Raw genomic sequence first — 12,920 nt, forward strand, 5'->3', positions numbered from 1 at the left:
ATTATATAAATCATCATATGATGGGAACACTGGTCCTCCCATAATTGAAGTAGAGAATGGAGACCCCTGATTTCTAGGCAGAGGCCATATGAATCAAGATGGTGATCACACATTTGCTGTTGCTAAACCAGTTGTCTGTCCTTCTAGGAAGAGGCTTGATAAAATTGTCCTAGAAGATACTAGCTCCCTAATTGAAGGGAGAAAAACTGATGTCCCTATCAAAGCCATAGGAGATAATCTGGACCACATGATCCCCAAAGGTGTCCATCAATGCATGATTACTTTTAGGACTAAATAAACTTCTTATGGAAACATTAGCATTAAGTCTTTTGATGTTGATGAAGACATGATTGAGAGAAATTCTAAGTTTTCAAAAGTCACTACCACAAACAATATTTTATGTGGTCTTATGACAGCAACATTGACATGAATATATAAAATATCATATTCACTGGTGTAAATAATTAATATGTCCTTAGAAAGTAAAATTATGTCACTATAAATAAATTCATCTTAATTTTCTACAATTCAGTTGCATTTCTTCAGTGCTCACTAGGTACAACAACTCATGCAAGATAATGTAGACCAAAGAGATGAAAACCATGAATCCAAGGTTAAAGGCAATTAAATTACATTTACACAAATAATAATAATAATAATAATAATAATAATATACAGTTCTAGTTGTGAGAGTCTTTGTTTATTCATCTTTAATTCAAACATTAAAACTAGAAACTTTCCAGGATTCTATATGAGTAAATACTAAAGTAAATATGAAGTAAACTTGGAAAAAAAAATTAGGGATGCAATCTTTTTCATACTTTTCCAGTCATTTAAATAATGTAATTTTGAATACAATTGCCAGATGATCTAATGATTTTTTAAAAATGGAACATTCACAAAATAGATTTAAAAGTTTTTGAGATTTTTTGATATGTTCCATAACAAGTCACACTTTAATTCTAATGTATGCATTCTAGAACAATGAGTATCATTGATTTATCTTTAGTGTCGATGAGACTTATTTCAATGACTGCATAATTTATGATATCAGGTATAACAAAATATTGCTAGGTTATGTTTCTACCTTACATTTAAAACAATGTACAAATGTCCAGTTTTTTTCCAAATAAGTGTTTTCATAAAATTACCCTTTGATTTATATTGGTTTTCAAAGGCTATACAGATTACTCCTTTTCTTTTTTCTACTGAGTTTTTCCACTTATTCACCCCTTTTATCACTATTTGCTTCATTTTCTTATTGTCCAGGCACCATTTTTGCAATGCTACTGTCTTTGCTAAATTTAATTTTCACCTCACATAGGATTTTTTTTTTTTCACTTAATGTAACCAGAGCCTCTTGACACTTATCCTTTTTATCAGAGTCCTTTCATTATTTGCTACAGGTAGGCTCTGCCATTCCCTTTTTCTCTTCCTCTCTACTGCTAATGGGAGAATAGTACCACATGTATTTATATGCCACCTTCCTGCTCCTTATAACATTCTGAAGAGCATCTAACACTCACTTGTAGTTGGAGAAAAGAGCTTGGACAAAGAAAGGGGAAAAGCCTACCGCTTCTGGCCTTAGCAGGATTGTAAAATCATTGCTAAAACGAGAAGCCAGCTGTTGCCATGGCATTTTGCCTAGCATAGTTGAATCAGGTCACTTCTTTCCTGAATGGAGAATACTGGCATCTTATTACCACAGGTACAAGAGGTCACATAAGTCTCATGCACTAATAATGTCTGTGAACTACTTGAATGAAATCATGGTCACTCACCAAGAATCGGACATCTGATTTCTGCTCTGCCTCTGTCAGTGAAAACCTGCATAAATCAGCACAATTAGTCTGATTCTGTTTTGTTTTAACCAATGGTAATCAAGGTTAATGATAACCTATTTCAAATGGTTTTCAGGCACTTTATTTACCATTTAAACCTGAACCTTATGTTAGCAGTAGTATGCACTGAAAATTACAATATTGAAGTTTGTTAGATAAGCCAAAAAAAAAATCCAAGAGACATTTAAAATTCTTGAGAATTTTCTAAATAATATTGTCATCAAGCTTTATAAAAGACAGATAGTCACTGAATTAAGTACAGCTCAAATTACTCGTGTAATTTATTTTTGTGATAAAAATGAACAAGTAAATTCTCAAGGTTATTAAGTGACATATGATCTACTGCCAAAGAAATATTTAGGGGCTTATGAAGGTATCGATAATAATAAAGAGTTTTAGGTTTGAAAGATTATGTCACCATCTGGGCAATAAATACCATGGGGAAATGAGACCTGCTTATTCACCATTACTTCTGAGCACTCAGAGGCACTTGAAATTTGATGGAAAGAAAAGGGCAAACATATTCTACTAAAGACACAGGGTTTTGTGCACATCCCCTGGAGAGCTAGCATCACTGCTCTTTACCTGGCTTAAATCTGATCTAATTGTGTTAAGGACAAAGAGAAATGACAGTTAATGGTGTTAGGTGCCAGTGTGTTTGGTATAGGGCAGAAAAGCTTAAGGAAATATAATATTGTTTTCTCCTCAGTAAAATGGTATCTGTTAAGCCTTAAAATAAATTTTAACATACAGATACTTAATAGAAAAATACTGCTTACCATTAGTATTCATTAACCACATAGTATGTTTTATTTGTTCACTTAAGGTATATTTCAGATGGCTGAGTACACTTATCTCACAGCTTTACATTCAAGTCATAAATGTGTGCAGTATGTTCTGTTAATTAAATTGACTAATACTATAAATTTCAGAATAAATTATTTTATTTATGTCAATGTAGTTTTAAAGATTTATTCTGCTTCATCAAGAGATCTCTTTCTCCACTCATAAAACAGTTTATTTTCTTTGTCATTGGATAAATCATTTTGAAAATTCCCTACTTTTTTTCAAAATGGTTGCAGTTAGATAAGTTCAAGATGAATTAGATTTTTATTACACATCTAAGAGTAGGGAAATAAGGAGAATTCACTGAGAATGACTTTGAGAGATCACTTATTGGTGACTAAATGAACCTAAGAACAGAGGATCTTGATTTCTCCAGAAGAGTTACACCTAAACTAGGCAAAATTTCATGCCTACAGAGCACTTAAGAGAACATTTCAGCTTCATTTCAGACAATTCTTAATGCACAGTGTGAACACTTATAATGTATAAGAAATGAGTTTTCCTATAAAGTAGAGAACTGAGAACCATAATTAGACACAACTGACCAGGCCAGGAGAAGATCGATTCTCAACTCTTTCAGAGAGCTGCCTGTCCAAAATTCCTTTTTACAGTAACCAGTTGCAGTACAGGCACCCAGCAGCTTGTTCATTCCCCATAGAAGGCAACACTGCCCAAGATTCTCCAGGAAAAGTGAGATCCTAAGGAGAATTTCCATATTGGATTTCAACATAGCCTTAGGCTAACACCTCTCCTGCAGTGATAGGACATTCAAGTGGACCATCTCTTTTCCTTTCTTGCTGTTTTTGCTCTAAATAACTTTATATGTTATCCAATAAGGTCTTTCTATTACCCATTCTGTAAGAAATTGTAGAATTTGCCTGAAGCCATTTTTCATAACCAGGGTAGACTCAGAAAGGACTCCCATGAATGATATGTGATAATTATAAAAGATCCACCCTACTTGACAGCAAGAAAATCAGGCAAAGACAAATCTACTTTTCTAATAATCCCTTTAGTTCATGCACCAAACCCCTCTATACTAAAGATAACAGGAATTTCTAACGATCTCTATCATTCCTCCTATGAGTTTTTGCTTTTAAGTTTATCTAAATAGTAGTAAATTTTATAAAATTTTTCTTTGATTTTTTTTTTCTTGAACGGAGAAATCCATTTCACCAAAGCTAAATGATCCTAAAAATTAAGGAGCAGTGTTGAAATATTCACATTCTGGAGAAAATGCTCCTCCTGGGGAAAAGTAAAATTTTTTGCAGTGCAATAAATGTAATGAGTAGGTAAAGTATCATATTTACAAATGTTAGCAGTTTACTATAACTGAGTAATCACTGAATGAAAAGCAGATTTCATTCTCAGTGAACATTAAGGATATGACCTGGAACTAATAAGCACAAGACAACATATACTTACTATCAGATTTCAAAGGTGTTGCTAGTGTCAAACTTTTTGTCTTCCCTTTGTTTTTTGTTAATCACCAATCAATGCAAGTCTAAGGAAATTGCAAGTAGCATCCAGTGTGTTTTGTTTTTAACACATATCACAAATGTAACTTATTAATTTTGTGTAATTATTTGATGCCTGCCTTTTTGCCTTGTCTCTGTTCACTGCTAATTTCTCAATATCCAGTATAGCACCTGGCACATGGTGAGCACTCAGTAAATAATTATTGAATGAATTTTCTGCTTAGAAAATTCAGTATGATCAATACAATAAAGGAATGAACCAAGTTTATTGACTTACAATAATTTAAAAAAAAATTAGTGTTTATTTATTTTTGAGACAGAGGGAGGTAGAGCATGAGTGGGGGAGGGGCAGAGAGAGGGAGACACAGAATCTGAAACAGGCTCCAGGCTCTGAGCTGTCAGCACAGAGCCCGATGCAGGGCTCGAACACACAAACCATGAGATCATGGCCTGAGCCGAAGTTGGAGGCTTCACTGACTGAGCCATGCAGGTGCCCTAGCTTACAATAGTTTTTTTATTTTTAAATTTTTCATTTTACTTTCAATGAAGCCATTTCTCCAAATGGAAAAATGGACAATATGTCTTAAAAGAAATTTAAAATGTAAGTTTCTCTGTTCTTGGAATATGAAAATGCTTCATTTCACTGACCTTATTGTATTTTTAGCAGAGAGTACTGAAGCCTCATGAAAGTCAAGATTGTCTTTAGGTAGGATGGGGGACTATAAAAATGAAGTTAAGCTGTCTGCTGTAAACATTACTCAGTAACTATAAGAAAAAAAAAGCTCTCATTTTAATAGCTTATTCTCTAACCTGCAAAATACTGTATCTGTGCTCAAATCAAAATGTTGGAATCAAATATTCTAGCTTCAATACTACTTGTAACATTGTCATCTATCTGTAGTAATCCTTGAGTTTGATACTAAAATAATAGAGACAAAACCAAGATTCCTTTTCTCAAGGTGTTCTTTTACTGTGTCTCACAAATACAGTTCAGAAACAAAGGAGTAGGGGACATGTACTAACAAAGAGACTATTATAGAAGCTTACCAAACAGGAAACCAAGCCAACTTGAAGGTCTGATGGAAAGCCTCCTGAAACAGGTAATATTGGAGCTGAATACTTAAGGATTAGTAAGAAATATCCATGTGTAGGAGTGGAAATGTACTTCTAGAAAATGAATGCAAAACATTGAAATGTTTGATTAAATGCATTGTATTTGCCTTTGAGTAACTGCAAAGTCATTCAGCATGGCCATAGTTAAGGTGCCTGTGAGGAAAGTAATAAAAGACAGGGCTGGAAATGTGGGCGAAAGTGAGCAGCAAAAGTCTTCCAATTAATTCAAGAATTGCAGAAATATTCCTAAGGCAATGGTGGTTCAAAATTTGTACAGGCAAATACTTTAGGAGTGGCAAACTTGTTGGCTATCAAATATACAGGGTAGTACTGCTAATGTGTTTTTTTGGAAGATATTTACATATTAAAACCTCTATTTTTACTTAAAGTATTTTTTGCTACATTTAGAAGAATGCTTACTTGACCTGATACTGATACAGCCACTTCTTGCTTCTTATGATTAGTTTTTACATGGTATACCTTCTTCCATCATTTAACTTCTTTGTCTTTTTTTTTTTAGAGTTTACTTATTTATTTTTAGAGAGAGCAAGAGCAGGAGTAGGGGAGCAGCAGAGAGAGAGAGAGAGAGAGAGAGAGAGAGAGAGAATCCCAAGCAGGCTGTCAGCATGGAACCCATTGCAGGGCTCAAACCCAGAAATGACGAGATCATAACGTGAGTCAAAACTGAGAGCCAGATGCTCAACCAACCAACAGAGCCCCCCAGGTGCCCCATATATATGTGTGTGTGTGTGTGTGTGTGTGTGTGTGTGTGTGTGTGTGTGTGTGTATTTATCACTGATTTCTAATGGACAAAATATGCATCACCATATTTTTTAATCCGATATGACAATCTTTCCCTTTTAATTGGAGAATTGAGACCACTTATAATTTCTGATATGACTAGGGTTTAATATACCATCATGTTAATGATTTTTTAATCTCAAATATTGTTTATTTTTTTCTGTCATATTTTATTATACAAAATTTTTTGTATCCCATTTTATTACATATTGACTCATTAATTCACCTCTTTCTTTTGTCATTTTAGTAATTTCTCTAGAATTTAAAGCATATAACTTTATCACTTTCTAACTTCAGATATTATTCTACTTTACATATCTATTATATATCATAAAAGAGTATGCTTCTGTTTCTCCTCTTTCTGCCCTTTCTGCCATTATTGTCATACATTTTTTCAATATGTTATAAGCTGATATTACATCGTTATGTGTTTCATTAAAGTGCAAAATCTTTTATAGCAAATTTTAAAAATGAGAAAAATTATGGTTGGGCATCTGACTTCAGCTCAGGTCATGATCTCATGGTTCATGGATTTAAGCCCTGCAGCGAGCTCTGTGCTGACAGTTCAGAGCCTGGAGCCTGCTTTGTATTCTCTGTCTCCCTCTCTCTCTGCCCCTAACCAGCTTGTGCTCAGTCTCTCTCTCTTTCTCTCAAAAAATAAACATTAAGGGGCGCCTGGGTGGCGCAGTCGGTTAAGCGTCCGACTTCAGCCAGGTCACGATCTCGCGCTTCATGAGTTTGAGCCCCGCGTCAGGCTCTGGGCTGATGGCTCAGAGCCTGGAGCCTGTTTCCGATTCTGTGTCTCCCTCTCTCTCTGCCCCTCCCCCGTTCATGCTCTGTCTCTCTCTGTCCCAAAAATAAATAAACGTTGAAAAAAAAAATAAAAATAAACATTAAAAAATGAGAAAAATTATTTTGTTTACCCCAGTGTTTATATATCTGACTCTTATTTCATTGTCAAGCTCTTAGTTTTTATTAGTAATTGTTTTCTCTCAGCCTGAAGAAATCTGTCAACAGATTCAAGAATTGCCTGAAAAATGTGTTTATTTTGCCTTCACTTTTTTTTTTTAACGTTTATTTATTTTTGAGACAGAGAGAGACAGAGCATGAACGGGGGAGGGTCAGAGAGAGGGAGACACAGAATCTGAAACAGGCTCCGGGCTCTGAGCTGTCAGCACAGGGGCCCGATGCGGGGCTCGAACTCAGGGACCGTGAGATTGTGACCTGAGCCGAAGTCGGCGCTCAACCGACTGAGCCACCCAGGCGCCCCAATTTTGCCTTCACTTTTGAAGGATATTTAGTAAGATATAGAATCCTAGTATGATATATTTTTCTTTCATACTTTAAAGATGTTATTCTGTTTGTATGTGCCTTGTATAATTTTTAATAAAAAGTATGTCATTCTTATAATTGTTCTTTTTACATAACAAGTGTGGGTTTTATCCTCCTTTCACCTTCTGGTTGTTTATAGTGTTTTTTCTTTATTATTATTTTTCAGAAGATTTATTATAATGCATTTTAATATTATTTTCTCTGTGTTTATTTTGATGGAGTTTCTTGAAGATGTCCATTCAATACCTTCATCAAATCTGAAAATTTTTGTCCATTATTACTTTGAATATTTTTCTGCCCTTTCCTCCATATCCTCTCCCTCTGGGATTCTCACTAAACCAATGGTGCATTATTTGATATCATCCCACAGCCTACTGAAGATTCTGCTGTTTTGTTTTGTTTTGTTTTCCATTTACATTCATTTCATGCTATCTATATTTCAATTTGGACAGTATCCATTATTCTACATTCAAATTCACTGGTTTGATCATTTTTTCTGTAGTTTCTGATCTCTTATTCACCTGTAGAGTGAAGTTTTATTTCAGGTTCTCTAGTTTTCAGCTCCAGAATGTCCATGGGCTCTTTCTTACAATCTTCATTTCCATATTCATTATGTTCATATTTTCTCCAAATCTTTGAATATATATATTTCATTCATGATATGAATCATCTATGATGATTTGATTCATATGTATGAATCATAGATGGTTCATATGTAATTCACTTATATTAAATAATCATATATCTATGTATGTATTTTAACTATTTTATTTTATTTTTTATTTGACTATAGTTAGTATATAATGTTACATTAGTTTCAGGTATATACCACAATGATGCAACTTCTCTACATATTATGCTATGCTCACCACAAGTGTAGCTACAATCTGTCACCATACAATGCTATTATAGGATCACTGACTATATTCCCTTATAGTACCTTTCATCCCAGTGACTTGTTAATTTCATCTCCCACTTCTCTTCACCAGTTTTTCCCATGTCCCCATCCCTCTTCCCTCTAAAAATCATTAGGTTGTTTCTGTATTTATACTTCTGATTCTGTTTTTTTGTTTGTTTGTTTATTCATTTGGTTTTTAGTGCCCATATGAGTGAAATCACTTCTTAGTCTGATTTTACTTAGTATAATACCCCCTAAGCCCATCTATGTTGTCACAAATGGCAAGATTTAATACTTTTTTATGGCTGCATAACATTACATGGATAATATGTATTATACTAATATTACATTAAGTGTGTATATTTATACCTATAACTTTATCCTCCTTATCCATTCATCTATTGATGAACACTTGGGTTACTTCCATAGCTTAGCTACTGTAAGTAATCCTGTAATAAACATAAGGGTGGATATATCTTTTCAAATTAGTGCTCTTGCTTTCTGTGGGTAAATAGCCAGTAGTGGAATTATTGGATCACATGCTGTTTCTATTTTTAATGTTTTGAGGAACCTCCAAACTGTTTTCCACAGCAACTCTACTAATTTATATTCCCACAAACAGTAAGTATATAAGGGCTTCCCCCACACACACACATCCTTGCCAACACTTGTTATTTACTATATTTTTGATGATAGCCATTCTGACAGATGTGAGGTGATATCTCAGGTGTGATTTTGATTTGTATGTCTGATGATTAGTGATATTAAGCATCTTTTCATGTGTTTGTTGGCAACCTACATGTGTTCTTTGGAAAAATGTCTATTCAGGTCCTCTGCCCAGTTTTCAATTGGATTGTAGGTTTTTTGTTTTTGTTGTTTTGTTTTTTTTGGTGTTCAGTTGTTTAAGTTCTTTATATATTTTGGAAATTAACACCTTATCAGATACATCATTTGAAAATATCTTCTCCTATTTAGTGAGTTTTGTTTTGTTTTGATGGTTTCTTTCCCTGTGCAAAAAGTTTTTATTTTGATATAGTCTCAGTGGTTGGTTTCTGCTTTTCTCTTGCCTTAGGAGACACATCTAGAAAAAAAAATATTACTATAGCTGATGTCAGAGAAATTACTGCCTGTGCTCTCTTCTAGGATTTTATGATTTAGGGGCTCACATTTAGGTCTCTAACCCATTTTGAATTTATTTTTGTGTATGGTGTTGGAAAGTATCCTTGTTTCATTCTTTTACATGTAGCTGTCCAGTCTTCCCAGTAGTATTTGTTGAAGAGATTGTTTTGGGTGGGTTTTTTTTTCTCCCCATTGCATATTCTTGTCTCCTTTGTCATAGATTGACCAAATAAAGTTTGAGTTTATTTCTGGACTCTCTATTCTGTTCTATTGATCTATGTGTCTACTTTTCTACCAGTAGTACCCTATTGTTTTTATTACAAAGTATTATAACTATTTTAAAGACAGTGTCTTCTTATTCCACAATTGCTTTCACTTATGTTTTGAGTCTACTGAATAATTTTTCCTTCTGATTATAAGATAAAAGTTCCTGCCTGTTACATGTCTAGAAGTTTGTTTTGTATACTGGATATTATAAATATTGTTGAGCACCTTGATTTTTTGTAAACATTTTGAGTTCTATTTGGGCCAACACTTAATATATTTGATCAACTCAGTTGTTTTGAAGCTTATTTTTAGATTTGTGAGGAAAAGTACAAAACATCCTTTGCACTAGGACTAGTTAGGTCCACACCTAATTTATGGCCTTTGAAATGTCTACTGGATACTACATACATTCAACGTCTTTACATATCAGTTATTCGTATCATGAATTCTCCCAATCCTGTGAGATCTAAGAGTTCTTCAGGTTACATCTCCCTGGTTGTTAATCTGTTCCTGGTAGTTATTCTTTGCCTGATCTCATTATCATTCTGCATATATGTAGGTTCACGTTAACACCAGGATTCAGGGGAAACTAATGCAGTTTTAATTATATTGCCCCTCAAATTCCATCTATCTCACTTTCTTTAACTCTTTCTCTGTCTCTCCAGCTTAGCAAAACTGCAAGGCTCTGACTGGGTTCACTCTTTCTGTGCTACAGATGCAGTAAATCATTTCCGGTTAACAACAACAAGCAACAAAAAGCAAAAGATAGTAATGAACAAGTGGATCGAATTGTTTACCTCCTTTTCCTTTCGCTTCTTTGGAACACAGGATTATGTTGCCTTATTTTCAATATATGAAAATGACTATTTCATATACTTTCTCCAGTTTTTCTTACTGTTCTAGCAGGAGAGCTGGTTTTAATACCAGCTACTCAGTGATGGCCAGAAGCAGATATCCTAGTCAACATATTTTAATTACCTCTCTTTTTCACTGAGCACTGGCACTTGGCCTTTAATTCTTTTATTTCTTTATTTTTAATACCTAGCTGAGTATTTTACGTATTACCTGAGGCTCTACAAATTAAAATATTAGTATTTAGCTCTGAAAATACACTGATTTGAAGGTATAGATTTATGCATTCCCTGTATATAGGTGTGTTTGAAAATACATTCAATTTCATTACTAAGAAAGTTACTGTTTATCAACCATATATGCAAAACATTTGCCATATTACCAGAGAATGTGTTCTCTTTACTTAATTGTTGCTGATACTTTTTTGTCCTTTTCTAATATGTATTCTTTGTTCTCTGGCTACTTGTCTCTGTCTTCTGCCTGATCAGCATTTTGCTCAATTACCACTGTGGTAATAAGAGGGCTGACGCATCTAGTTTGCTTTGAGGCAGTAATAATATATTCCTTATTGAGTTCTAACTGAAATTGGGTTCCCCTGTTGGGCAGAAAATAAATGCCATGACACACCCCATGTGATTTTTAACAAATATTATCCATGATACAAGTGCCCAAATTGTATTATTAAAAATGTTAACACCTGCTCCTGCATGGGCTACATCTTTGTAGTTTTGTGTTTTGCTTCCATTCCAGGTCCTCTGTTCTTTCACAGAGACTCCATAGTCATGAACGCACAATAAGTTAAATTCCTTCCTTCCTTTACTAATTGTGAATTCTGAAGTTGATAACTTCTGGACATTCACCCGTAACTCTATTTTCCCATACTTATCACTTAGATATACATATTTAAAAAATCATTTCAGAGGCGCCCGGGTGACTCAGTCAGTTAAGTGTCCGACACTTAACTTTGGTTCAGGTCATAATCTCAGAGTCATGAGATCAAGCCCCACATCAGATTTCATGCTGGGCATGAAGTCTGCTCAAGATTCTCTCTCCCTTACCTCTGCTCCTCCTTCCTCTCTCTCTCTCTGGAAAAAAATTAACTAATTAAAAAGTAAATAACTAAATGTCATTTCCATTTTTTCCAGTGACTTCAGGAAAAAACCTTAAACATTAAATCATATTTTCCCAGAACCATTTATTTTACTTCATTTTTTAACCCAGTCAGTATTATATTTTCTTCTTTCACTTATATTTATTCAATACATTCTTAGCTGTAGTTAATAGATAAAGAATTAGATATATTGCTTACAATATCTGGATCATATAGACCTATTTTCACCTGGCAGCTGTGAATTTTTAAGTAAATTACATAATCTTCCTATCCCTCAGATTTCTCACCTATAAAAGAATTATTAAGTCTGCTAGTGAGAATTAAAAGGAGTATACTTGCTTTAGGTTATTTCAGTGCTTAGAGTAGTCCCCAGCATATAAATGTTTTTTCAATAAAGCATAATATGACACTGCTGTTATTCTTCCTCAACAATCAATGAAAAAACAAAATTTTAGAGGTGACTGGGTCTTCAAGAGAAACAAGTTACTTTTGCATGAACAAAATCCTGTTGGTCATCTTTGTAGACATTTAACAATCGATTGCCTACCAGGGGCCCTTTGAAAGTATGAATGTAATTTATAATCCATAGTTTAAAGTTTGCCAATTTTTAGGAATAGATTATTAGAAGAAATTTTCATTTGTTCTATGTCAATAAAATTATGTTTTTGTTTCTTGTCTGTCTCTTCAATTAATATATAAGCTTCAGTGGCACCTGGGTGGCTTAATCAGTTAAGCATCCTACACTTCAGCTCAGGTCATGATCTCACAGTACTTAGGATCAAGGCCCATGTTGGGCTCTGCACTGACAGTGCAAAGCCTGCTTGGGATTCTCTCTTTCCCTCTCTGTCTCCCTCCCCTGCTCACTCTCTATCTCTTTCTCTCAAAATAAATAAATATTTTTAAAAATAAAAGATAAATAATATCTATTTTTTTTTACTTTTGTATCCTCTATGCCTTGCATAGACAGTGGCACATAAGGAGCACCCAATAATTGCTATTAACAAGATATAATAGGGGCAGCTGGGTGGCTCCCTCAGTTAAGATTCTGACTCGATTTCAGTTCACATCATGATATCACAGTTTTCTAAGTCCAAGCCCCACATCGGGCTCCCTGCTGACAGCAGGGAACCTGCTTGGGATCCTCTCTCTCTCTCTCTCTCTCTCTCTCTCTCTCTCTCTCTGCCTCTCTGCCCCTCCCTCTCTGTATCTCTCTCTCTCAAAAAAACAATAAACTTTAAAATAAATAAATAAATTAATTAATT

General features: G+C 34.3%; 1 long non-coding RNA gene across 2 annotated transcripts in view; it reads right to left on the minus strand.

The window, feature by feature from the left end:
* Positions 1-12,920, minus strand: part of LOC123384353 — a 936,858-nt gene that overhangs the window by 522,748 nt on the left and 401,190 nt on the right. For both annotated transcript variants that reach the window (XR_006595332.1, XR_006595337.1), the window contains exon 4: positions 1,782-1,827. This is a non-coding gene — a long non-coding RNA (uncharacterized LOC123384353). The remainder of the gene's footprint in view (positions 1-1,781; positions 1,828-12,920) is intronic.

Source organism: Felis catus, chromosome A1 (assembly GCF_018350175.1).
Source record: "Felis catus isolate Fca126 chromosome A1, F.catus_Fca126_mat1.0, whole genome shotgun sequence".
NCBI lineage: Eukaryota > Metazoa > Chordata > Mammalia > Carnivora > Felidae > Felis > Felis catus.